Source organism: Oncorhynchus gorbuscha, unplaced genomic scaffold (genome assembly GCF_021184085.1).
Source record: "Oncorhynchus gorbuscha isolate QuinsamMale2020 ecotype Even-year unplaced genomic scaffold, OgorEven_v1.0 Un_scaffold_2064, whole genome shotgun sequence".
NCBI lineage: Eukaryota > Metazoa > Chordata > Actinopteri > Salmoniformes > Salmonidae > Oncorhynchus > Oncorhynchus gorbuscha.
This window is the reverse complement of record NW_025746663.1, coordinates 29621-55834: the sequence shown is the minus strand read 5'-3', so window position 1 is coordinate 55834 and position 26214 is coordinate 29621. Positions and strand designations below refer to the sequence as shown.

The 26214-nt window shown below is 49.4% G+C and overlaps 1 pseudogene; it reads left to right on the top strand.

The window, feature by feature from the left end:
* The window catches only part of LOC124024908, an 81927-nt pseudogene that overhangs the window by 33519 nt on the left and 22194 nt on the right, over positions 1-26214 (top strand).

Genomic DNA, 26214 nt, shown 5'->3' with positions numbered 1-26214 from the left:
TAGGACCTGTACTCTGTACTGGAGACTCTTTCTGGGCTGGTCTAGGACCTGTACTCAGTACTGGAGACTCTTTCTGGGCTGGTCTAGGACCTGTACTCAGTACTGGAGACTCTTTCTGGGCTGGTCTAGGACCTGTACTCAGTACTGGAGACTCTTTCTGGGCTGGTCTAGGACCTGTACTCAGTACTGGAGACTCTTTCTGGGCTGGTCTAGGACCCTGTACTCAGTACTGGAGACTCTTTCTGGGCTGGTCTAGGACCTGTACTCAGTACTGGAGACTCTTTCTGGTCTGGTCTAGGACCTGTACTCAGTACTGGAGACTCTTTCTGGGCTGGTCTAGGACCTGTACTCAGTACTGGAGACTCTTTCTGGGCTGGTCTAGGACCTGTACTCAGTACTGGAGACTCTTTCTGGGCTGGTCTAGGACCTGTACTCAGTACTGGAGACTCTTTCTGGTCTAGGACCTGTACTCAGTACTGGAGGCTCTTTCTGGTCTAGGACCTGTACTCAGTACTGGAGGCTCTTTCTGGTCTAGGACCTGTACTCAGTACTGGAGACTCTTTCTGGGCTGGTCTAGGACCTGTACTCAGTACTGGAGACTCTTTCTGGGCTGGTCTGGGACCTGTACTCAGTACTGGAGGCTCTTTCTGGTCTAGGACCTGTACTCAGTACTGGAGACTCTTTCTGGGCGGGTCTAGGACCTGTACTCAGTACTGGAGACTCTTTCTGGGCTGGTCTAGGACCTGTACTCAGTACTGGAGACTCTTTCTGGTCTAGGACCTGTACTCAGTACTGGAGGCTCTTTCTGATCTAGGACCTGTACTCAGTACTGGAGACTCTTTCTGGTCTAGGACCTGTACTCAGTACTGGAGGCTCTTTCTGGTCTAAGACCTGTACTCAGTACTGGAGACTCTTTCTGGTCTAGGACATGTACTCAGTACTGGAGACTCTTTCTGGTCTAGGACCTGTACTCAGTACTGGATACCTGTACTCAGTATGTGGGACCATTGCGTGAATCAAACCCTCAGTAATGTTCTATTAGGAGCTCTGTGGTTGTCATCAGCACCATCTAGGTTGTTCTATGTTCTGAGCTTGTGTTCAGATCAATAGACAGGAACAGCTGTGATATTCTGCCCTCAAAGATCCCATCATGCCCTACTCATCAACAACATACAGATACCTGACAAAATAAAGGAAACACTTGAGTAAATGAGGAACTCTGAGTATATTGAATGTGTGGTCCGTACAGGTGTGGTTCCTGAGATAATTAAGCAATTAACATCCCATCATGCCTAGGGTCATGTATAAAAAATACCCAGTTGCCCATTATCTTGGCTACCATGGCTAGAAGAAGAGATCTCAGTGACTTTGAGTCTCAAATGAGCATGGGGGGGTTAGTGTGTTTGTGTGTGTTTGTGTGTGTCAGTCACCAGATTTCAACCTAATTGAACATTTATGGTAGATTCTGAAGCAGTGACTGAGACAGCGTTTTCCACCACTATCAACAGAACCCCAAATGATGTAATTTATTGTGGAAGAATGGTGTCGCGTCCCTCCAATAGACTACCAGACACTTGTAGAATCTATGCCAAGGTGCATTGAAGCTGTTCTGGCTCGTGGTGGCCCAACACCTTATTAAGACACTTTATGTAAGTGTTTCCTTTATTTTGACAGTTACCTGAAGCTACTGACCATAACAGAGATCTTCAAGCCACTTGCCTGAATGTGCTCCTAGCTGACTGTGCTCCTAGCTGACTGTGCTCCTAGCCAGCTGACTGTGCTCCTAGCCAGCTGACTGTGCTCCCAGCTGACTGTGCCAGCCAGCTGACTGTAGCCAGCTGACTGTGCTCTCTGACTGAAGAACACACTGACTGTACTTCTAGCCAGCTGACTGTGCTCCTAGCTAGCTGACTGTAGTCTCTCTGAGAACACACTGACTGTGTGTGTCTGTGCTGCTCAGTCATGTGCAGGGCATTAACCTTCGTTTGTCATCATGTGATCTTTATTGGCACATGTCCACATCCTGCTGAAAGTGTGAGAGTTCAGGAGATGGAACTTGACAGTTCACACACCTTTCTGAAGAGCTGAATGTTCCATCCCCCTGTGGTTACCGTGGTTACCATGTCACCCACTCTAGCAGACAACCCCATGTAACAGTATAATTTTAAACCGTCCCCTCGCCCATACCCGGGCGCGAACCAGGGACCTTCTGCACACATCGACAACAGTCACCCACGAAGCATCGTTACCCATCGCTCCACAAAGCCGCGGCCCTTGCAGAGCAAGGGGAACTACTACTTCAAGGTCTCAGAGCAAGTGACGTAACCGATTGACACGCTATTTAGCGCACACTGCTAACTAAGCTAGCCGTTTCACATCCGTTACACTCAGTTTCTTGGAAAGAAAGTCTGGTCGAGATCCATTCAGCCAGATTCCACTGTGTTGTCACATTGGAGGTCTACCGTGGTATTACCCCCTGTGTTCACTGGGTGACTGTGTTGCCCCCTGTGTTCACGGGGTGACTGTGTTGCCCCCTGTGTTCACGGGGTGACTGTGTTGCCCCCTGTGTTCACGGGGTGACTGTGTTGCCCCCTGTGTTCACGGGGTGACTGCGTCGCCCCCTGTGTTCACGGGGTGACTGCGTCGCCCCCTGTGTTCACGGGGTGACTGTGTCGCCCCCTGTGTTCACGGGGTGACTGTGTCGCCCCCTGTGTTCACGGGGTGACTGCGTCGCCCCCTGTGTTCACGGGGTGACTGTGTCGCCCCCTGTGTTCACGGGGTGACTGTGTTGCCCCCTGTGTTCACGGGGTGACTGTGTTGCCCCCTGTGTTCACGGGGTGACTGTGTTGCCCCCTGTGTTCACGGGGTGACTGTGTTGCCCCCTGTGTTCACGGGGTGACTGTGTTGCCCCCTGTGTTCACGGGGTGACTGCCCCCTGTGTTCACGGGGTGACTGCCCCCCCTGTGTTCACGGGGTGACTGTGTTGCCCCCTGTGTTCACGGGGTGACTGTGTCCCCCCCTGTGTTCACGGGGTGACTGTGTCCCCCCCTGTGTTCACGGGGTGACTGTGCCCCCTGTGTTCACGGGGTGACCCCCCCCTGTGTTCACGGGGTGACTGTGTTGCCCCCTGTGTTCACGGGGTGACTGCGTTGCCCCCTGTGTTCACGGGGTGACTGCCCCCCTGTGTTCACGGGGTGACTGTGTCGCCCCCTGTGTTCACGGGGTGACCCCCCTGTGTTCACGGGGTGACTGCGTCGCCCCCTGTGTTCACGGGGTGACTGCGTCGCCCCCTGTGTTCACGGGGTGACTGCGTCGCCCCCTGTGTTCACGGGGTGACTGCGTCGCCCCCTGTGTTCACGGGGTGACTGCGTCGCCCCCTGTGTTCACGGGGTGACTGTCGCCCCCTGTGTTCACGGGGTGACTGTGTCCCCCCTGTGTTCACGGGGTGACTGCGTGCCCCCTGTGTTCACGGGGTGACTGCGTCCCCCCTGTGTTCACGGGGTGACTGTGTGCCCCCTGTGTTCACGGGGTGACTGTGTCGCCCCCTGTGTTCACGGGGTGACTGTGTTACATTGTATTGGATGATCTGCTCTTATGTTCTGATGTATTTCAGGTAGATTACTGTGGTAAATCCATGATATTATGTACGTTTGAAGAAGTTGTGTTTGATTTAGATGCATGTGATGCCTTGCTATTGTAGTGTACATTGACTTCTGCCATCTAGTGGTAGAATTTTAGCATAAATTTGAAGCTTGAATTGCTATCGCTGTCTTAATTTCTCTCTCCCATTTTCTCCCCTCGCCATCCTCCTCTCGCTCCGCATCTTGCGTCCCCCCCCTCTCTCTCTCTCTCCCCCCCCCTTTTCTCTCAGCAGTCAGTTGGAAGGGGATGTGAAAGAGGAGATCCTTCAGCCCCCAGAGCCTCGCCCGGTTCCTCCCATCCTGACCCCGTCTCCCCCCTCTGCCTTCCCCACCGTCACCAACGTACGTCAGGACAACGACCGCTACCACCCCAAGCCGGTCATCCACGTCCTGGCCTCTGCACAACAACAACAGCAGCCCCAGAAAGCCCAACAGGCCCAACTGTCCCCCGACCTGAAGGACAACTATAACAAGACATCGTTGGACAGTGTCCCCTCAGGAGGCCCCCCCTGCCCAGGCCCCCTCTCCCTCCTCCCCCTCCCCAATGGATGGGGCAGTGCGTCTAGAGAGGAAGCTGAGTATTGAGATACAGAAGGTTCCCTTACAGGAGGGTCCTAAGAGCTTCGATGGTAACAGCAGGCTGCAAAGATCCCTTGCCTTCAAGGCCCGCTCCAACACCTCCAGTTCCTCTCTTTCTGAGGACTCAGGGGCCGACGGGGGGGCCCCCAACATGACGCACCAGGGCGCCTTCGGACCCCTCCCCTCCCGCCCCAACCACCTGCCCCTTAAGGGGGGAGAAGGCGGGTCAGGCAGGCTGGATCAGCCCAGAGAAAGCCCCCACACCTCCAGCCCTGGTGGCTGGGTCAGAGAGCACCCCCACCTCCAATCTGACCTCTTCCCAGCCCCTCTCCTCCACCTCCACCCCTGTCAGGACTGCTCTGAGCTTCACCAATCCTCTGCACTCAGACTTCCCTGATGTGAAGGGAGATGGAGGAGGGGAGGGTTCCAGACCCTCCTGGTCCTCCAAGGCTACGGCCACGGTTACGGCGGCCCACGGCGAACACCCGCCCAGGAAGGTGTCGCCCATGTCCATCGCCGAGCAACGGTCGCCGACGGAAACGGCATCAAGTACGTGGTTACGTTAGAGCTTTTACTAACTAACCTACTTCCCTAACTCTGTTGGGCTGTGGTACTACTGACTAAAACAGACTAGGGACCAGACACAGGGACAGAAGATGGGCTGGGAGTGGGGGTCAGAGCTGGGTTCAAACACTATTTGAAATCATTGCAAATACCTTATCTGTGCTTGACAGAGCTTGCCTGGGGGCAATGGATCAATTTACATCTCCAGGAAGACTAAAGCAAACGCTGAAAGTATGTTAAAGATTTCAAATAGTATTTGAACCCAGGTGGTCTGGCTGGGTTCCTATTATAAGGGCTGACTAAGGGTCAGTGGTTGTTGTGGTCAGCTGTAGGGTGGAGTAGCAGCTGACCGGCAGATCTAGGGTCAGTTTATGGAGAGCTGGAGTCTATGTCCGTGGCCAGAGGGCACTGGCAGGCCACACTGTAATGACAGGCTGTCTAGACACACACACACACACACACACACACACACACACACACACACACACACACACACACACACACACACACACACACACACACACACACACACACACACACACACACACACACACACACACACGGTATGTAGACCACAGATCTACAGAAACACACAGCACTGCGAGCGACAATGGAGACTCTGACCAGTCTAACTGACAGTTTCAGAACACTGGCCTGCAATATAGACTAATTATATACATACAGACTTGCTTATGGACTGCTTATGTGGAGAATTAACATTTTAATTATGTATAAAACAGATACTGTTTGGATACATTGAATATATTGTTATGAAACGTGTTAAACCATGGAACTAAAATTGTCTTGTAAACCCCCCCCCAAAAAGAAAGTGTCAATAAATAACTGAATGATTTCTGTATTGTGTCTTCCAACTCTGACCTGCTATAGTCACTCATTTTCTGAACTACAGTAAACACATAATCTGCCATTTTACCATGGTAACCCAGTCCTAGTCTGCTGTAGGATGAGGACAACACACACACACACACACACACACACACACACACACACACACACACACACAAACACACACACACACACACACACACACCACACACCATGTTATAATGGTGTCTACATCCATGTTTCATCTGCTCCAGCAGGCCTTGGTTTAGGCTGTAGACTCCAGCAGGCCTTGGTTTAGGCTGTGGACTCCAGCAGGCCTTGGTTTCATCTGACTCCAGCAGGCCTTGGTTTAGGCTGTAGACTCCAGCAGGCCTTGGTTTAGGCTGTAGACTCCAGCAGGCCTTGGTTTAGGCTGTAGACTCCAGCAGGCCTTGGTTTAGGCTGTAGACTCCAGCAGGCCTTGGTTTAGGCTGTAGACTCCAGCAGGCTTTTTTAGGCTGTAGACTCCAGCAGGCCTTGGTTTAGGCTGTAGACTCCAGCAGGCCTTGGTTTAGGCTGTAGACTCCAGCAGGCCTTGGTTTAGGCTGTAGACTCCAGCAGGCCTTGGTTTAGGGTTTAGGCTGTAGACTCCAGCAGGCCTTGGTTTAGGCTGTAGACTCCAGCAGGCCTTGGTTTAGGCTGTAGACTCCAGCAGGCCTTGGTTTAGGCTGTAGACTCCAGCAGGCCTTGGTTTAGGCTGTAGACTCCAGCAGGCCTTGGTTTAGGCTGTAGACTCCAGCAGGCCTTGGTTTAGGCTGTAGGCTGTAGACTCCAGCAGGCCTTGGTTTAGGCTGTAGACTCCAGCAGGCCTTGGTTTAGGCTTTCCAGGGCCTTGGTTTAGGCTGTAGACTCCAGCAGGCCTTGGTTTAGGGTTAGACTCCAGCAGGCCTTGGTTTAGGCTGTAGACTCCAGCAGGCCTTGGTAGGCTGTAGACTCCAGCAGGCCTTGGTTTAGGCTGTAGACTCCAGCAGGCCTTGGTTTAGGCTGTGAAGCAGGCCTTGGTTTAGGCTGGACTCCAGCAGGCCTTGGTTTAGGCTGTAGGCTGTAGACTAGCAGGCCTTGGTTTAGGCTGTATGTTCCAGCAGGCCTTGGTTTATGCTGTAACTCTTAGGCCTTGGGTTATGTTGAGGGGTAATGCAGGCCTTGGTTTAGGGTTTAGGCTGTAGACTCCAGAGGCCTTGGTTTAATGCAACTCTTAGGTTGGTTTAGGGTTTATCCAACAGGCCTTGGTTTAGGGTTTATGTAACTCCAGCAGGCCTTGGTTTATGTTTAGGCTGTAACTGCAGCAGGCCTTGGTTTAGGTTTAGGGTAGGCTCCAACAGGTTGGTTTAGGGTTTATGTAACCTTAGGTGGGGTTATGGGTTTAGGGGTAATGAACTCCAACAGGCCTTGGTGGGGTTATGTTGCAGGCCTTGGTTTATGCTGTAACTCTTAGGTGGGTTTATATTGAGGGGTAATGTAAGGCTCTTAGGTGGGTTTATATTGGCTGTAATCCAACAGGCCTTGGTTTAGGGGTTTAGGCTGTAACTCTTAGGTGGGGGTTATATTGAGGGGTAATGCAACTCTTAGGTTTAGGGTTATGTTGAGGGGTAATGTAACTCCAACAGGCCTTAGGTGGGGTTATGGAGGGGTAATGCAACTCTTAGGTTGGTTTAGGGTTTGAGGCTGTAATGCAGGCCTTGGTTTAGGGTTTAGGCTGTAGACTCCAGCAGGGGTTTAATGTAACTCTTAGGCCTGGGGTTAGGTTTAGGGGGTAATGTAACTCTTAGGTGGGGTTATATTGAGGGTAATGTAACAGGCTTAGGTTTAGGGTTATGGCTGAGGGGGTAATGTAACTCTTAGGCCTTGGTTTATTTGAGGGGGTAATGTAACTCTTAGGGAGTTACCATAGTTATATTGAGGGGTAATGAACAACTCTTAGGTGGGGTTATATTGAGGGTAATGTAACTCTTAGGTGGGGTTATGTTGAGGGGTAATGTAACTCTTAGGTGGGGTTATGTTGAGGGGTAATGCAACTCTTAGGTGGGGTTATATTGAGGGGTAATGTAACTCTTAGGTGGGGTTATGTTGAGGGGTAATGCAACTCTTAGGTGGGGTTATATTGAGGGGTAATGTAACTCTTAGGTGGGGTTATGTTGAGGGGGTAATGTAACTCTTAGGTGGGGTTATGTTGAGGGGGTAATGTAACTCTTAGGTGGGGTTATGTTGAGGGGGTAATGTAACTCTTAGGTGGGGTTATGTTGAGAGGGGTAATGTAACTCTTAGGTGGGGTTATGTTGAGGGGGTAATGTAACTCTTAGGTGGGGTTATGTTGAGGGGTAATGTAACTCTTAGGTGGGGTTATGTTGAGGGGTAATGTAACTCTTAGGTGGGGTTATGTTGAGGGGTAATGTAACTCTTAGGTGGGGTTATGTTGAGGGGTAATGTAACTCTTAAGTGGGGTTATGTTGAGGGGTAATGTAAGACTTGTCAGTCTGTTATTGGATGATTTGTTGACTGTGTGGAATGTTCTGAGTGTGAGATGAGTAAACATCTGATCATGTGTGTCTACGGGTGCTGCTGTTCATGTCTCTGAGCTCATGGCATGTGGTGCTTTCTGCCCTTCTGTGCTTGGCGGGGGAGGTGTGTCTGCCTGCATGTCAGCCCATTGGAAGTGGGCCATTAGTGGTGCTCTGTGGGCCAAAGCATGGTTTAATCTAACATCTGTCTGTGGTGCAAACAGGGCTGGTGTTCTGCTGCCCCACGACTGAGCTGGTTCTCAATGTAGGTTATATCCCAAACGGCTCCCTATATAGTGCACTACCTTTGACAAAAGGGTGCCTTTTGGGACACAGGCTGTAATGTACCAGGCTGTTTATTCTTTCCCCAAGGAGAGATGTTGCTTGGCCTCAACAGGATGTTTCAGACAGGAGAGATGTTGCTAGGCCTCAACAGGGTGTTTCAGACAGATGTTGTTAGGCCTCAACAGGGTGTTTCAGACAGGAGAGATGTTGCTAGGCCTCAACAGGGTGTTTCAGACAGGAGAGATGTTGCTAGGCCTCAACAGGGTGTTTCAGACAGGAGAGATGTTGCTAGGCCTCAACAGGGTGTTTCAGACAGATGTTGCTAGGCCTCAACAGGGTGTTTCAGACAGATGTTGCTAGGCCTCAACAGGGTGTTTCATGTTGCTAGGCCTCAACAGGGTGTTTCAGACAGATGTTGCTAGGCCTCAACAGGGTGTTTCAGACAGATGTTGCTAGGCCTCAACAGGGTGTTTGACAGATGTTGCTAGGCCTCAACAGGGTGTTTCAGACAGATGTTGCTAGGCCTCAACAGGGTGTTTCAGACAGATGTTGCTAGGCCTCAACAGGGTGTTTCTGACAGATGTTGCTAGGCCTCAACAGGGTGTTTCTGACAGATGTTGCTAGGCCTCAACAGGGTGTTTCAGACAGATGTTGCTAGGCCTCAACAGGGTGTTTCAGACAGATGTTGCTAGGCCTCAACAGGGTGTTTCAGACAGATGTTGCTAGGCCTCAACAGGGTGTTTCAGACAGATGTTGCTAGGCCTCAACAGGGTGTTTGACAGATGTTGCTAGGCCTCAACAGGATGTTTCAGACAGATGTTGCTAGGCCTCAACAGGGTGTTTCAGACAGGAGAGATGTTGCTCGGCCTCAACAGGGTGTTTCAGACAGATGTTAGGCCTCAACAGGGTGTTTCAGACAGATGTTGCTAGGCCTCAACAGGGTGTTTCAGACAGATGTTGTTAGGCCTCAACAGGGTGTTTCAGACAGAAGAGATGTTGCTCGGCCTCAACAGGGTGTTTCAGACAGGAGAGATGTTGCTAGGCCTCAACAGGGTGTTTCAGACAGGAGAGATGTTGCTCGGCCTCAACAGGGTGTTTCAGACAGATGTTGCTAGGCCTCAACAGGGTGTTTCAGACAGGAGAGATGTTGCTAGGCCTCAACAGGGTGTTTCAGACAGATGTTGCTAGGCCTCAACAGGGTGTTTCAGACAGGAGAGATGTTGCTAGGCCTCAACAGGGTGTTTCAGACAGATGTTGCTAGGCCTCAACAGGGTGTTTCAGACAGATGTTGCTAGGCCTCAACAGGGTGTTTCAGACAGGAGAGATGTTGCTAGGCCTCAACAGGGTGTTTCAGACAGGAGAGATGTTGCTCGGCCTCAACAGGGTGTTTCAGACAGGAGAGATGTTGCTCGGCCTCAACAGGGTGTTTCAGACAGGAGAGATGTTGCTAGGCCTCAACAGGGTGTTTCAGACAGGAGAGATGTTGCTCGGCCTCAACAGGGTGTTTCAGACAGGAGAGATGTTGCTAGGCCTCAACAGGGTGTTTCAGACAGATGTTGCTAGGCCTCAACAGGCCGTTTCAGACAGGAGAGGAGACTAGACACGCTACAATAGCCATTTGAGCATCCGTGCATAATCGCAGACTTCTAGACAGGAAATAAAGGTGGTTATGGATGCACAAATGGCTCTGCTAGCAGGCGAGTGGTGTGGATAACCCGAAGCTAAGCACAATGTCTCCTGGAACCTCTTTCTGCTTGTGTTTCCCTCTGTGGCCTTTGTCAGAGTAGTGTTAGACTGGGTCTGAGTGAGGAAGCACACAGTGTCTGGGAGGATAGTTGATGTGGAAACTCCTCAGTGGAGATGGAAGGATGGAGATAGTGGGGAAGGGATGGAGGGTAGAAAAGGATGGAGGGGGGGAAGGGATGGAGGGGAGGAAGGGATGGAGGGGAGGAAGGGATGGAGAGGAGGAAGGGATGGAGAGGAGGAAGGGATGGAGGGAGGAAGGGATGGGGAGGAAGGGATGGGGGGAGGAAGGGATGGGGGAGGAAGGGATGGGGGGGTGAGGAAAGGATGGGGGGAGGAAAGGATGGTCAAGCACCAGGAGATGTTTCAGGTGGTCCTGGAAAGGGTGTGGTGGGTGGCTGGGATGGATTTGTGTTGGTGGGGGGGGCAGTGCATGTGTACCAACCAACCGTGTGCACGGGTGTAAAGTCTCCTATACTGCCACGCTACACACAATGGCCTGACAATCACTTAACTGCCCAGAGATGGGATTTTGATCAAAGGCAGCTGATGGGAATCGAGCGATATCCTAATCATGATCTCAAAATCACCTGATCTCTGATTGTATGATCTCTTTGCTTGTGATTGAAACAGCTTTGATGGGAATGATTGAATGGTTTGGTGGTGATTTTGGCTCTGCTTGGCTTTGTGGCGTGTTGTCTTGGGGTGGTTATGGCTCTGAATCTGGGAGGATGTATTCTGAGCTTGTCTCTCTGGCTGCATCTGAAATGGTACCTTGTCTTTACACTGCACTACTTCACCTAGGGCTCTGGCTAAAAGTAGGGCACTACTTCACCTAGGGCTCTGGCTAACAGTAGTGCACTACTTTACCTAGGGCTCTGGCTAAAAGTAGGGCACTACTTCACCTAGGGCTCTGGCTAAAAGTAGTGCACTACCTCACCTAGGGCTCTGGCTAAAAGTAGGGCACTACTTCACCTAGGGCTCTGGCTAAAAGTAGGGCACTACTTCACCTAGGGCTCTGGCTAAAAGTAGTGCACTACTTCACCTAGGGCTCTGGCTAAAAGTAGTGCACTACTTCACCTAGGGCTCTGGCTAAAAGTAGGGCACTACTTCACCTAGGGCTCTGGCTAAAAGTAGGGCACTACTTCACCTAGGGCTCTGGCTAAAAGTAGGGCACTACTTCACCTAGGGCTCTGGCTAAAAGTAGGGCACTACTTCACCTAGGGCTCTGGCTAAAAGTAGGGCACTACTTCACCTAGGGCTCTGGCTAAAAGTAGGGCACTACTTCACCTAGGGCTCTGGCTAAAAGTAGCGCACTACTTCACCTAGGGCTCTGGCTAAAAGTAGCGCACTACTTCACCTAGGGCTCTGGCTAAAAGTAGCGCACTACTTAACCTAGGGCTCTGGCTAAAAGTAGTGCACTACTTCACCTAGGGCTCTGGCTAAAAGTAGCGCACTACCTTATCTAGGGCTCTGGCTAAAAGTAGTGCACTACTTCATCGAGGGCTCTGGCTAAAAGTAGTGCACTTAATCATTAGGAATAGGGCACCATTTCAGATGTACCTGTTTCTCGCTGTCGTTTGATTGTTGATTGGCCGTCAATTTGATCTTTGACCCCTGGTAATAACCCCTGCTGTACTCTGACCCAGACAGTGACCAGAGTGAAGATTCTCCTCCCCCTCTACCTGAGAGAACCCCAGAGTCCTTCATTTTGGCCACAGGTGTGTTTTAACGGTCCGAGACAGGGATCATCTTGATCTCCAAGTCTTGGTCTCATACATCAGGAATGGTGAGCTGTAGTAAGATGTCTGGCATCATGAGACGACAGACAAGGGAGGGTCTGCAATTTCCAACATCCTGGAGAGCCAATGTGTTGCAGGCTTTTGTTCCATCCCAACTGTGAGTTAACACATCTGATTAAAATGATCAACTAATCATAGTCTCTTATTTAAATTGTGAAAAGGGGAATTGAGTGTGTTAGACCTGGGCTGGAACAAAAACCTGCACCTCAAATCAAACCAAATCAAATTTTATTTGTCACATACACATGGTTAGCAGATGTTAATGCGAGTGTAGCGAAATGCTTGTGCTTCTAGTTCCGACAATGCAGTAATAACCAACAAGTAATCTAACTAACAATTCCAAAACTACTGTCTTATACACAGTGTAAGGGGATAAAGAATATGTACATAAGGATATATGAATGAGTGATGGTACAGGGCAGCATACAGTAGATGGTATCGAGTACAGTATATACATATGAGATGAGTATGTAAACAAAGTGGCATAGTTAGTGGCCAGTGATACATGTATTACATAAGGATGCAGTCTGATATAGAGTACAGTATATACGTATGCATATGAGATGAATAATGTAGGGTAAGTAACATTATATAAGGTAGCATTGTTTAAAGTGGCTAGTGATATATTTACATCATTTCCCATCAATTCCCATTATTAAAATGGCTGGAGTTGGGTCAGTGTCAATGACAGTGTGTTGGCAGCAGCCACTCAATGTTAGTGGTGGCTGTTTAACAGTCTGATGGCCTTGAGATAGAAGCTGTTTTTCAGTCTCTCGGTCCCAGCTTTGATGCACCTGTACTGACCTCGCCTTCTGGATGATAGCGGGGTGAACAGGCAGTGGCTCGGGTGGTTGATGTCCTTGATGATCTTTATGGCCTTCCTGTAACATCGGGTGGTGTAGGTGTCCTGGAGGGCAGGTAGTTTGCCCCCGGTGATGCGTTGTGCAGACCTCACTACCCTCTGGAGAGCCTTACGGTTGAGGGCGGAGCAGTTGCCGTACCAGGCGGTGATACAGCCCGCCAGGATGCTCTCGATTGTGCAGCTGTAGAAGTTTGAGTGCCTTTGGTGACAAGCCAAATTTCTTAAGCCTCCTGAGGTTGAAGAGGCGCTGCTGCGCCTTCTTCACGATTCTGTCTGTGTGAGAGGACCAATTCAGTTTGTCTGTGATGTGTATCCCGAGGAACTTAAAACTTGCTACCCTCTCCACTACTGTTCCATCGATGTGGATAGGGGGGTGTTCCCTCTGCTATTTCCTGAAGTCCACAATCATCTCCTCATCTCCTTCGGGCATTCTTCAGCCCTCCAGGACTGGCTCCACCCCTTGGTCCGCCCGCTGTCTTCTACTGCAGTGTGGTGGCTTGACACAAGAGGGCGCCAGAAACAACTCTGCAGACCTTGAACATGGATAGTTTTGCCGCCTTCTCAGTCATCTCAGCTTCAGAACTTCCAGATGACTTTTGTTATGACTGTTGTTTATGAGAGAGCACGGAAATGAAATGAACAGCTTTTTACTTAAGTCAACTCTGATTCTCTGCAGTATATATCCAGTCTGTAAGTCAGACACCACCATATGAAGGGGGGGGGGCTCCCGAGTGGCTCCCGAGTGGCTCAACGGTCTAAGGCACTGCATCTCAGTGCTAGAGGTGTCACTACAGACCCTGGTTCGATTCCAGGCTGTATCACAACCGGCCGTGATTGGGAGTCCCATCGGGCGGCGCACAATTGGCCAAGTGTTGGCCGGGTTAGGGTTTGGCCGGGTTAGGGTTTGGCCGGGTTAGGGTTTGGCAGGGTTAGGGTTAGGGTTTGGCCGGGTTAGGGTTAGGGTTTGGCAGGGGTAGGGTTAGGGTTTGGCCGGGTTAGGGTTTGGCCGGGTTAGGGTTTGGCCGGGTTAGGGTTTGGCCGGGTTAGGGTTTGGCCGGGTTAGGGTTTGGCCGGGTTAGGGTTTGGCCGGGGTAGGGTTTGGCAGGGGTAGGGTTTGGTAGGGTTAGGGTTTGGCAGGGTAAATAAGAATTTGCTCTTAATGGACTTGCCTAGTTACATTAAAATAAAAAAGCCTTGAGGTTGCCCAGAATAACTCCTTAACTCCTTAGTGTTACAACATCACACCAACTGATTGGCTGCCTTAGTGTTACAACTCCTTAGTGTTACAACATCACACCAACTGATTGGCTGCCTTAGTGTTACAACATCACACCAACTGATTGGCTGCCTTAGTGTTACAATGTCACACCAACTGATTGGCTGCCATAGTGTTACAACATCACACCAACTGATTGGCTGCCTTAGTGTTACAATGTCACACCAACTGATTGGCTGCCATAGTGTTACAACATCACACCACTTTTAGGGACGTACATAGGGCCAGGAGGTTTTCATCACCATGTGACCAGACCAGGAAATACTTCAGGCCCCAGGTATAGTCTACAAGTACAACTAGGGCCCTGAGTTTGAACAGATCATCTCAGATGGTTCTGAAAAACTCCTGGTCCTATGTCTGATATCCGCAGCAGCAGTACCTGACTGACATAATGATGTCATTAGGCCCAAGGGCAGACGTTGCAGGACCGCCAGATAATGAATTCTAGAGATCATTATAAGCAACTGGGTCCAGCTCTGAGGGGTTAATGCTTATGGACGTTTCTCCAGCTACAACTTGTCATCATAGCTGCGTTATTGTTACCACAGGCAGCAGGGCTACTGCCTGGTTCTCAATGCAAGTTTGGTTTTGTTTGTTGATGATAATGCAGTGCCACAATTACCAAGGTGGCACAAATATTGTTCATCAAATTGGCTTCTGAGTTGGTTAAGGATCTTTTTGTGCCAGCAGGGCTATGTCAAATAACACCGCTCCGCTCAAACCAGAGTCCCACCCCTCACTGTCCGCTGATGGTTCCTCTCTGAATCCCCCTCCTCGTTCAACTGTTATGAACCCCTTGCCTGCAGGGCAGCCTCAGCCCTGTGCTGCTGTGAAGGGAGGGAGGATGAATGGATGGAGGGCAGCCTCAGCCCTGTGCTGCTGTGAAGGGAGGGAGGATGAATGGATGGAGTGAGATGGGGATGGAGGGCAGCCTCAGCCCTGTGCTGCTGTGCCAAGGGAGGGAGGATGAATGGATGGAGTGAGATGGGGATGGAGGGAGCCTCCCAGCCCTGTGCTGCTGTGAAGATCTCTGAGGATGAATGGATGAGTGAGATGGGGATGGGCCCTCAGCCCTGTGCTGCTGTGAAGGGAGGGAGGATGAATGGATGGAGTGAGATGGGGATGGAGGGCAGCCTCAGCCCTGTGCTGCTGTGAAGGGAGGGAGGATGAATGGATGGAGTGAGATGGGGATGGAGGGCAGCCTCAGCCCTGTGCTGCTGTGAAGGGAGGGAGGATGAATGGATGGAGTGAGATGGGGATGGAGGGCAGCCTCAGCCCTGTGCTGCTGTGAAGGGAGGGAGGATGAATGGATGGAGTGAGATGGGGATGGAGGGCAGCCTCAGCCCTGTGCTGCTGTGAAGGGAGGGAGGATGAATGGATGGAGTGAGATGGGGATGGAGGGCAGCCTCAGCCCTGTGCTGCTGTGAAGGGAGGGAGGATGAATGGATGGAGTGAGATGGGGATGGAGGGCAGCCTCAGCCCTGTGCTGCTGTGAAGGGAGGGAGGATGAATGGATGGAGTGAGATGGGGATGGAGGGCAGCCTCAGCCCTGTGCTGCTGTGAAGGGAGGGAGGATGAATGGATGGGAGTGAGATGGGGATGGAGGGCAGCCTCAGCCCTGTGCTGCTGTGAAGGGAGGGAGGATGAATGGATGGAATGAGATGGGGATGGAGGGCAGCCTCAGCCCTGTGCTGCTTGAAGGGAGGGAGGATGAATGGATGGAGTGAGATGGGGATGGAGGGCAGCCTCAGCCCTGTGCTGCTGTGAAGGGAGGGAGGATGAATGGATGGAGTGAGATGGGGATGGAGGGCAGCCTCAGACTTTATGGATATCTTTAAGAAATGGCTTTCTTCTTGCCACTCTTCCATAAAGGCCAGATTTGTGCAATATACACTGATTGTTGTCCTATGGACAGAGTCTCCCACCTCAGATGTAGATCTCTGCAGTTCGTCCAGAGTGATCATGGGCCTCTTGGCTGCATCTCTGATCAGTCTTCTCCTTGTATGAGCTGAAAGTTTAGAGGGACGGCCAGGTCTTGGTAGATTTGCAGTGGTCTGATACTCCTTCCATTTCAATATTATCGCTTGCACAGTGCTCCTTGGGATGTTTAAAGCTCGGGAAATCTTTTTGTATCCAAATCCGGCTTTAAACTTCTTCACAACAGTATCTCGGACCTGCCTGGTGTGTTCCTTGTTCTTCATAATGCTCTCTGCGGTTTTAACGGACCTCTGAGACTATCACAGTGCAGGTGCATTTATACGGAGACTTGATTACACACAGGTGGATTGTATTTATCATCATTAGTCATTTAGGTCAACATTGGATCATTCAGAGATCCTCACTGAACTTCTGGAGAGAGTTTGCTGCACTGAAAGTAAAGGGGCTGAATAATTTTGCACGCCCAATTTTTCAGTTTTTGATTTGTTAATTTTTTTGGAAATATCCAATAAATGTCGTTCCACTTCATGATTGTGTCCCACTTGTTGTTGATTCTTCACAAAAAAATACAGTTTTATATGTTTATGTTTGAAGCCTGAAATGTGGCAAAAGGTCGCAAAGTTCAAGGGGGCCGAATACTTTCGCCTTGCACTGTACGTTTACAACTGGTCTTAAACACACAATGAAGACCGGAAGGGCAGGGTCAACCATTAAGAGCTGAGGAGACAGACGGGGGTTGGTCGACGGAACAGTCCTATTTGGTGCTTAAATGACCTCCAGCATATAAGAACAGCTACAATGGAATGAATGAGGAAGTCTGTGGTACATAAAGGCTGTTGAAAAGGGACGTCTCGTGGCCAGACATGACAGACATGCTCTTGTGTCCGCAGCCTAGAAGCCTGGCACTTTGAGGCTCCCAAATATATAGAGCTACGGAGTCTCTCTATGGAAATCTCTCTCTCTTGCCTTTTACTTTCTCTCCCTCTTTCTCTCTCTCTCTCTCTGTCCATCTCCAGACCCATCAGAGTTGAAGGCACCAGGACCATCAGACTGGAGTATCTCGGAGGACCAGTCAGGAAAAGGAGCAGGTTTTCCTCAGGTGAACACCATTCTCACCAGCTTTATAGAAACAAACCTCTAGACGTCTGTTCTCCAGTCCTGCTTCTGGGGACCCACAGGGTGTGCAGGGTTTTGTTCCAGCCCAGTACTAGCAGACCTGATTCAAGTCATTAAGGGCTTGATGATGGGTTGAGGTGTGTTGGTTCTAGACAGGAAAACTGCTTTAGGCTGCTTTATATGTTCCGTTGAGATACGCCCTCCGTCTCTCCTCCATCATCTCTTCTTCAGCCCTGTTATTAATCTGTGTCCTCCGTCTCTCCTCCATCATCTCTTCTTCAGCCCTGTTATTAATCTGTGTCCTCCGTCTCTCCTCCATCATCTCTTCTTCAGCCCTGTTATTAATCTGTGTCCTCCGTCTCTCCTCCATCATCTCTTCTTCAGCCCTGTTATTAATCTGTGTCCTCCGTCTCTCCTCCATCATCTCTTCTTCAGCCCTGTTATTAATCTGTGTCCTCCGTCTCTCCTCCAGCCCTGTTATTATCTCTTCTTCTCTTCTTCAGCCCTGTTATTAATCTGTGTCCTCCGTCTCTCCTCCATCATCTCTTCTTCAGCCCTGTTATTAATCTGTGTCCTCCGTCTCTCCTCCATCATCTCTTCTTCAGCCCTGTTATTAATCTGTGTCCTCCGTCTCTCCTCCATCATCTCTTCTTCAGCCCTGTTATTAATCTGTGTCCTCCGTCTCTCCTCCATCATCTCTTCTTCAGCCCTGTTATTAATCTGTGTCCTCCGTCTCTCCTCCATCATCTCTTCTTCAGCCCTGTTATTAATCTGTGTCCTCCGTCTCTCCTCCATCATCTCTTCTTCAGCCCTGTTATTAATCTGTGTCCTCCGTCTCTCCTCCATCATCTCTTCTTCAGCCCTGTTATTAATCTGTGTCCTCCGTCTCTCCTCCATCATCTCTTCTTCAGCCCTGTTATTAATCTGTGTCCTCCGTCTCTCCTCCATCATCTCTTCTTCAGCCCTGTTATTAATCTGTGTCCTCCGTCTCTCCTCCATCATCTCTTCTTCAGCCCTGTTATTAATCTGTGTCCTCCGTCTCTCCTCCATCATCTCTTCTTCAGCCCTGTTATTAATCTGTGTCCTCCGTCTCTCCTCCATCATCTCTTCTTCAGCCCTGTTATTAATCTGTGTCCTCCGTCTCTCCTCCATCATCTCTTCTTCAGCCCTGTTATTAATCTGTGTCCTCCGCCCTCTCTCCTCCATCATCTCTTCTTCAGCCCTGTTATTAATCTGTGTCCTCCGTCTCTCCTCCATCATCTCTTCTTCAGCCCTGTTATTAATCTGTGTCCTCCGTCTCTCCTCCATCATCTCTTCTTCAGCCCTGTTATTAATCTGTGTCCTCCGTCTCTCCTCCATCATCTCTTCTTCAGCCCTGTTATTAATCTGTGTCCTCCGTCTCTCCTCCATCATCTCTTCTTCAGCCCTGTTATTAATCTGTGTCCTCCGTCTCTCCTCCATCATCTCTTCTTCAGCCCTGTTATTAATCTGTGTCCTCCGTCTCTCCTCCATCATCTCTTCTTCAGCCCTGTTATTAATCTGTGTCCTCCGTCTCTCCTCCATCATCTCTTCTTCAGCCCTGTTATTAATCTGTGTCCTCCGTCTCTCCTCCATCATCTCTTCTTCAGCCCTGTTATTAATCTGTGTCCTCCGTCTCTCCTCCATCATCTCTTCTTCAGCCCTGTTATTAATCTGTGTCCTCCGTCTCTCCTCCATCATCTCTTCTTCAGCCCTGTTATTAATCTGTGTCCTCCGTCTCTCCTCCATCATCTCTTCTTCAGCCCTGTTATTAATCTGTGTCCTCCGTCTCTCCTCCATCATCTCTTCTTCAGCCCTGTTATTAATCTGTGTCCTCCGTCTCTCCTCCATCATCTCTTCTTCAGCCCTGTTATTAATCTGTGTCCTCCGTCTCTCCTCCATCATCTCTTCTTCAGCCCTGTTATTAATCTGTGTCCTCCGTCTCTCCTCCATCATCTCTTCTTCAGCCCTGTTATTAATCTGTGTCCTCCGTCTCTCCTCCATCATCTCTTCTTCAGCCCTGTTATTAATCTGTGTCCTCCGTCTCTCCTCCATCATCTCTTCTTCAGCCCTGTTATTAATCTGTGTCCTCCGTCTCTCCTCCATCATCTCTTCTTCAGCCCTGTTATTAATCTGTGTCCTCCGTCTCTCCTCCATCATCTCTTCTTCAGCCCTGTTATTAATCTGTGTCCTCCGTCTCTCCTCCATCATCTCTTCTTCAGCCCTGTTATTAATCTGTGTCCTCCGTCTCTCCTCCATCATCTCTTCTTCAGCCCTGTTATTAATCTGTGTCCTCCGTCTCTCCTCCATCATCTCTTCTTCAGCCCTGTTATTAATCTGTGTCCTCCGTCTCTCCTCCATCATCTCTTCTTCAGCCCTGTTATTAATCTGTGTCCTCCGTCTCTCCTCCATCATCTCTTCTTCAGCCCTGTTATTAATCTGTGTCCTCCGTCTCTCCTCCATCATCTCTTCTTCAGCCCTGTTATTAATCTGTGTCCTCCGTCTCTCCTCCATCATCTCTTCTTCAGCCCTGTTATTAATCTGTGTCCTCCGTCTCTCCTCCATCATCTCTTCTTCAGCCCTGTTATTAATCTGTGTCCTCCGTCTCTCCTCCATCATCTCTTCTTCAGCCCTGTTATTAATCTGTGTCCTCCGTCTCTCCTCCATCATCTCTTCTTCAGCCCTGTTATTAATCTGTGTCCTCCTCCATCATCTCTTCCATCATTAATCTGTGTCCTTCTTCATCTCTTCTTCAGCCCTGTTATTAATCTGTGTCCTCCGTCTCTCCTCCATCATCTCTTCTTCAGCCCTGTTATTAATCTGTGTCCTCCGTCTCTCCTCCATCATCTCTTCTTCAGCCCTGTTATTAATCTGTGTCCTCCGTCTCTCCTCCATCATCTCTTCTTCAGCCCTGTTATTAATCTGTGTCCTCCATGTCTCTCCTCCATCATCTCTTCTTCAGTCTCTCCTCCATCATCTCTTCTTCAGCCCTGTTATTAATCTGTGTCCTCCGTCTCTCCTCCATCATCTCTTCTTCAGCCCTGTTATTAATCTGTGTCCTCCGTCTCTCCTCCATCATCTCTTCTTCAGCCCTGTTATTAATCTGTGTCCTCCGTCTCTCCTCCATCATCTCTTCTTCAGCCCTGTTATTAATCTGTGTCCTCCGTCTCTCCTCCATCATCTCTTCTTCAGCCCTGTTATTAATCTGTGTCCTCCGTCTCTCCTCCATCATCTCTTCTTCAGCCCTGTTATTAATCTGTGTCCTCCGTCTCTCCTCCATCATCTCTTCTTCAGCCCTGTTATTAATCTGTGTCCTCCGTCTCTCCTCCATCATCTCTTCTTCAGCCCTGTTATTAATCTGTGTCCTCCGTCTCTCCTCCATCATCTCTTCTTCAGCCCTGTTATTAATCTGTGTCCTCCGTCTCTCCTCCATCATCTCTTCTTCAGCCCTGTTATTAATCTGTGTCCTCCGTCTCTCCTCCATCATCTCTTCTTCAGCCCTGTTATTAATCTGTGTCCTCCGTCTCTCCTCCATCATCTCTTCTTCAGCCCTGTTATTAATCTGTGTCCTCCGTCTCTCCTCCATCATCTCTTCTTCAGCCCTGTTATTAATCTGTGTCCTCCGTCTCTCCATCCATCATCTCTTCTTCAGCCCTGTTATTAATCTGTGTCCTCCGTCTCTCCTCCATCATCTCTTCTTCAGCCCTGTTATTAATCTGTGTCCTCCGTCTCTCCTCCATCATCTCTTCTTCAGCCCTGTTATTAATCTGTGTCCTCCGTCTCTCCTCCATCATCTCTTCTTCAGCCCTGTTATTAATCTGTGTCCTCCGTCTCTCCTCCATCATCTCTTCTTCAGCCCTGTTATTAATCTGTGTCCTCCGTCTCTCCTCCATCATCTCTTCTTCAGCCCTGTTATTAATCTGTGTCCTCCGTCTCTCCTCCTCCATCTCTCTTCAGCCCCTTCTTTGTTATTAATCTGTGTCCTCCGTCTGTGTCCTCCTCCATCATCTCTTCTTCAGCCCTGTTATTAATCTGTGTCCTCCGTCTCTCCTCCATCATCTCTTCTTCAGCCCTGTTATTAATCTGTGTCCTCCGTCTCTCCTCCATCATCTCTTCTTCAGCCCTGTTATTAATCTGTGTCCTCCGTCTCTCCTCCATCATCTCTTCTTCAGCCCTGTTATTAATCTGTGTCCTCCGTCTCTCCTCCATCATCTCTTCTTCAGCCCTGTTATTAATCTGTGTCCTCCGTCTCTCCTCCATCATCTCTTCTTCAGCCCTGTTATTAATCTGTGTCCTCCGTCTCTCCTCCATCATCTCTTCTTCAGCCCTGTTATTAATCTGTGTCCTCCGTCTCTCCTCCATCATCTCTTCTTCAGCCCTGTTATTAATCTGTGTCCTCCGTCTCTCCTCCATCATCTCTTCTTCAGCCCTGTTATTAATCTGTGTCCTCCGTCTCTCCTCCATCATCTCTTCTTCAGCCCTGTTATTAATCTGTGTCCTCCGTCTCTCCTCCATCATCTCTTCTTCAGCCCTGTTATTAATCTGTGTCCTCCGTCTCTCCTCCATCATCTCTTCTTCAGCCCTGTTATTAATCTGTGTCCTCCGTCTCTCCTCCATCATCTCTTCTTCAGCCCTGTTATTAATCTGTGTGTCCTCCGTCTCTCCTCCATCATCTCTTCTTCAGCCCTGTTATTAATCTGTGTCCTCCGTCTCTCCTCCATCATCTCTTCTTCAGCCCTGTTATTAATCTGTGTCCTCCGTCTCTCCTCCATCATCTCTTCTTCAGCCCTGTTATTAATCTGTGTCCTCCGTCTCTCCTCCATCATCTCTTCTTCAGCCCTGTTATTAATCTGTGTCCTCCGTCTCTCCTCCATCATCTCTTCTTCAGCCCTGTTATTAATCTGTGTCCTCCGTCTCTCCTCCATCATCTCTTCTTCAGCCCTGTTATTAATCTGTGTCCTCCGTCTCTCCTCCATCATCTCTTCTTCAGCCCTGTTATTAATCTGTGTCCTCCGTCTCTCCTCCATCATCTCTTCTTCAGCCCTGTTATTAATCTGTGTCCTCCGTCTCTCCTCCATCATCTCTTCTTCAGCCCTGTTATTAATCTGTGTCCTCCGTCTCTCCTCCATCATCTCTTCTTCAGCCCTGTTATTAATCTGTGTCCTCCGTCTCTCCTCCATCATCTCTTCTTCAGCCCTGTTATTAATCTGTGTCCTCCGTCTCTCCTCCATCATCTCTTCTTCAGCCCTGTTATTAATCTGTGTCCTCCGTCTCTCCTCCATCATCTCTTCTTCAGCCCTGTTATTAATCTGTGTCCTCCGTCTCTCCTCCATCATCTCTTCTTCAGCCCTGTTATTAATCTGTGTCCTCCGTCTCTCCTCCATCATCTCTTCTTCAGCCCTGTTATTAATCTGTGTCCTCCGTCTCTCCTCCATCATCTCTTCTTCAGCCCTGTTATTAATCTGTGTCCTCCGTCTCTCCTCCATCATCTCTTCTTCAGCCCTGTTATTAATCTGTGTCCTCCGTCTCTCCTCCATCATCTCTTCTTCAGCCCTGTTATTAATCTGTGTCCTCCGTCTCTCCTCCATCATCTCTTCTTCAGCCCTGTTATTAATCTGTGCCCTCCGTCTCTCCTCCATCATCTTTCTTCAGCCCTGTTATTAATCTGTGTCCTCCGTCTCTCCTCCATCATCTCTTCTTCAGCCCTGTTATTAATCTGTGTCCTCCGTCTCTCCTCCATCATCTCTTCTTCAGCCCTGTTATTAATCTGTGTCCTCCGTCTCTCCTCCATCATCTCTTCTTCAGCCCTGTTATTAATCTGTGTCCTCCGTCTCTCCTCCATCATCTCTTCTTCAGCCCTGTTATTAATCTGTGTCCTCCGTCTCTCCTCCATCATCTCTTCTTCAGCCCTGTTATTAATCTGTGTCCTCCGTCTCTCCTCCATCATCTCTTCTTCAGCCCTGTTATTAATCTGTGTCCTCCGTCTCTCCTCCATCATCTCTTCTTCAGCCCTGTTATTAATCTGTGTCCTCCGTCTCTCCTCCATCATCTCTTCTTCAGCCCTGTTATTAATCTGTGTCCTCCGTCTCTCCTCCATCATCTCTTCTTCAGCCCTGTTATTAATCTGTGTCCTCCGTCTCTCCTCCATCATCTCTTCTTCAGCCCTGTTATTAATCTGTGTCCTCCGTCTCTCCTCCATCATCTCTTCTTCAGCCCTGTTATTAATCTGTGTCCTCCGTCTCTCCTCCATCATCTCTTCTTCAGCCCTGTTATTAATCTGTGTCCTCCGTCTCTCCTCCATCATCTCTTCTTCAGCCCTGTTATTAATCTGTGTCCTCCGTCTCTCCTCCATCATCTCTTCTTCAGCCCTGTTATTAATCTGTGTCCTCCGTCTCTCCTCCATCATCTCTTCTTCAGCCCTGTTATTAATCTGTGTCCTCCGTCTCTCCTCCATCATCTCTTCTTCAGCCCTGTTATTAATCTGTGTCCTCCGTCTCTCCTCCATCATCTCTTCTTCAGCCCTGTTATTAATCTGTGTCCTCCGTCTCTCCTCCATCATCTCTTCTTCAGCCCTGTTATTAATCTGTGTCCTCCGTCTCTCCTCCATCATCTCTTCTTCAGCCCTGTTATTAATCTGTGTCCTCCGTCTCTCCTCCATCATCTCTTCTTCAGCCCTGTTATTAATCTGTGTCCTCCGTCTCTCCTCCATCATCTCTTCTTCAGCCCTGTTATTAATCTGTGTCCTCCGTCTCTCCTCCATCATCTTCTTCAGCCCTGTTATTAATCTGTGTCCTCCGTCTCTCCTCCATCATCTCTTCTTCAGCCCTGTTATTAATCTGTGTCCTCCGTCTCTCCTCCATCATCTCTTCTTCAGCCCTGTTATTAATCTGTGTCCTCCGTCTCTCCTCCATCATCTCTTCTTCAGCCCTGTTATTAATCTGTGTCCTCCGTCTCTCCTCCATCATCTCTTCTTCAGCCCTGTTATTAATCTGTGTCCTCCGTCTCTCCTCCATCTGTGTCCTCCGTCTCTCCTCCATCTCTTCTTCAGCCCTGTTATTAATCTGTGTCCTCCGTCTCTCCTCCATCATCTCTTCTTCAGCCCTGTTATTAATCTGTGTCCTCCGTCTCTCCTCCATCATCTCTTCTTCAGCCCTGTTATTAATCTGTGTCCTCCGTCTCTCCTCCATCATCTCTTCTTCAGCCCTGTTATTAATCTGTGTCCTCCGTCTCTCCTCCATCATCTCTTCTTCAGCCCTGTTATTAATCTGTGTCCTCCGTCTCTCCTCCATCATCTCTTCTTCAGCCCTGTTATTAATCTGTGTCCTCCGTCTCTCCTCCATCATCTCTTCTTCAGCCCTGTTATTAATCTGTGTCCTCCGTCTCTCCTCCATCATCTCTTCTTCAGCCCTGTTATTAATCTGTGTCCTCCGTCTCTCCTCCATCATCTCTTCTTCAGCCCTGTTATTAATCTGTGTCCTCCGTCTCTCTCCATCATCTCTTCTTCAGCCCTGTTATTAATCTGTGTCCTCCGTCTCTCCTCCATCATCTCTTCTTCAGCCCTGTTATTAATCTGTGTCCTCCGTCTCTCCTCCATCATCTCTTCTTCAGCCCTGTTATTAATCTGTGTCCTCCGTCTCTCCTCCATCATCTCTTCTTCAGCCCTGTTATTAATCTGTGTCCTCCGTCTCTCCTTCAGCCATCATCTCTTCTCTCTTCTTCAGCCCTGTTATTAATCTGTGTCCTCCGTCTCTCCTCCATCATCTCTTCTTCAGCCCTGTTATTAATCTGTGTCCTCCGTCTCTCCTCCATCATCTCTTCTTCAGCCCTGTTATTAATCTGTGTCCTCCGTCTCTCCTCCATCATCTCTTCTTCAGCCCTGTTATTAATCTGTGTCCTCCGTCTCTTCTCCTGTGTCCTCTCCATCCTTCAGCCCTGTTATTAATCTGTGTCCTCCGTCCTCCTCCATCATCTCTTCTTCAGCCCTGTTATTAATCTGTGTCCTCCGTCTCTCCTCCATCATCTCTTCTTCAGCCCTGTTATTAATCTGTGTCCTCCGTCTCTCCTCCATCATCTCTTCTTCAGCCCTGTTATTAATCTGTGTCCTCCGTCTCTCCTCCATCTGTGTCCTCCGTCTCTCCTCCATCTCTTCTTCAGCCCTGTTATTAATCTGTGTCCTCCGTCTCTCCATCATCTCTTCTTCAGCCCTGTTATTAATCTGTGTCCTCCGTCTCTCCTCCATCATCTCTTCTTCAGCCCTGTTATTAATCTGTGTCCTCCCTCCATCATCTCTTCTTCAGCCCTGTTATTAATCTGTGTCTCCTCCATCCATCTCTCTCTTCAGCCCTGTTATTAATCTGTGTCCTCCGTCTCTCCTCCATCATCTCTTCTTCAGCCCTGTTATTAATCTGTGTCCTCCGTCTCTCCTCCATCATCTCTTCTTCAGCCCTGTTATTAATCTGTGTCCTCCGTCTCTCCTCCATCATCTCTTCTTCAGCCCTGTTATTAATCTGTGTCCTCCGTCTCTCCTCCATCATCTCTTCTTCAGCCCTGTTATTAATCTGTGTCCTCCGTCTCTCCTCCATCATCTCTTCTTCAGCCCTGTTATTAATCTGTGTCCTCCGTCTCTCCTCCATCATCTCTTCTTCAGCCCTGTTATTAATCTGTGTCCTCCGTCTCTCCTCCATCATCTCTTCTTCAGCCCTGTTATTAATCTGTGTCCTCCGTCTCTCCTCCATCATCTCTTCTTCAGCCCTGTTATTAATCTGTGTCCTCCGTCTCTCCTCCATCATCTCTTCTTCAGCCCTGTTATTAATCTGTGTCCTCCGTCTCTCCTCCATCATCTCCTCCGTCTTCAGCCCTGTTATTAATCTGTGTCCTCCGTCTCTCCTCCATCATCTCTTCTTCAGCCCTGTTATTAATCTGTGTCCTCCGTCTCTCCTCCATCATCTCTTCTTCAGCCCTGTTATTAATCTGTGTCCTCCGTCTCTCCTCCATCATCTCTTCTTCA